Raw genomic sequence first — 443 nt, 5'->3', positions numbered from 1 at the left:
ACTTGTAGACTTTTAAATTTTCCAATTTTGATAATCGTTTGGTTTTTATTTAAAATATGGGGTAAACCACTAAAAATACACTCGAATAATTTTATCGTTGACAAAAATGCATTCGAATTTGGTTATCGATAAAAATACCCTTCAATAATTTAAAAACGCTACTAAAATGACCAACATAAAATATGTATTCTCAAAAAATGTTTTAGAAATTGAATTTTAAAGCAATTTTTTATAAGCATGATTAAAAAAATGAGATGCTTTTATCATTAAAATTTGATCATTTTCGCTAAGTATATATTTTTTGTGATTTTTTTATCAACAACTAATGATACTTTTAAAAAATAAAATAAAAATATAGAGATCAAATTTTTATTCCTTTTTTTAATATATTTTTTAAATAATTATCTAAATATTTCTATAAAATTTTGTATCAAATACATAAG

At 19.4% G+C, this 443-nt stretch overlaps 1 long non-coding RNA gene across 1 annotated transcript in view; it reads left to right on the top strand.

Moving 5' to 3' along the window:
* Positions 1-443, top strand: part of LOC107616901 — a 3,484-nt gene that overhangs the window by 631 nt on the left and 2,410 nt on the right. The window lies entirely within an intron of this gene.

This window comes from Arachis ipaensis, chromosome B09 (assembly GCF_000816755.2).
Source record: "Arachis ipaensis cultivar K30076 chromosome B09, Araip1.1, whole genome shotgun sequence".
Taxonomy (NCBI): Eukaryota; Viridiplantae; Streptophyta; class Magnoliopsida; order Fabales; family Fabaceae; genus Arachis; species Arachis ipaensis.
This window is presented reverse-complemented; position numbering and strand designations above follow the sequence as displayed.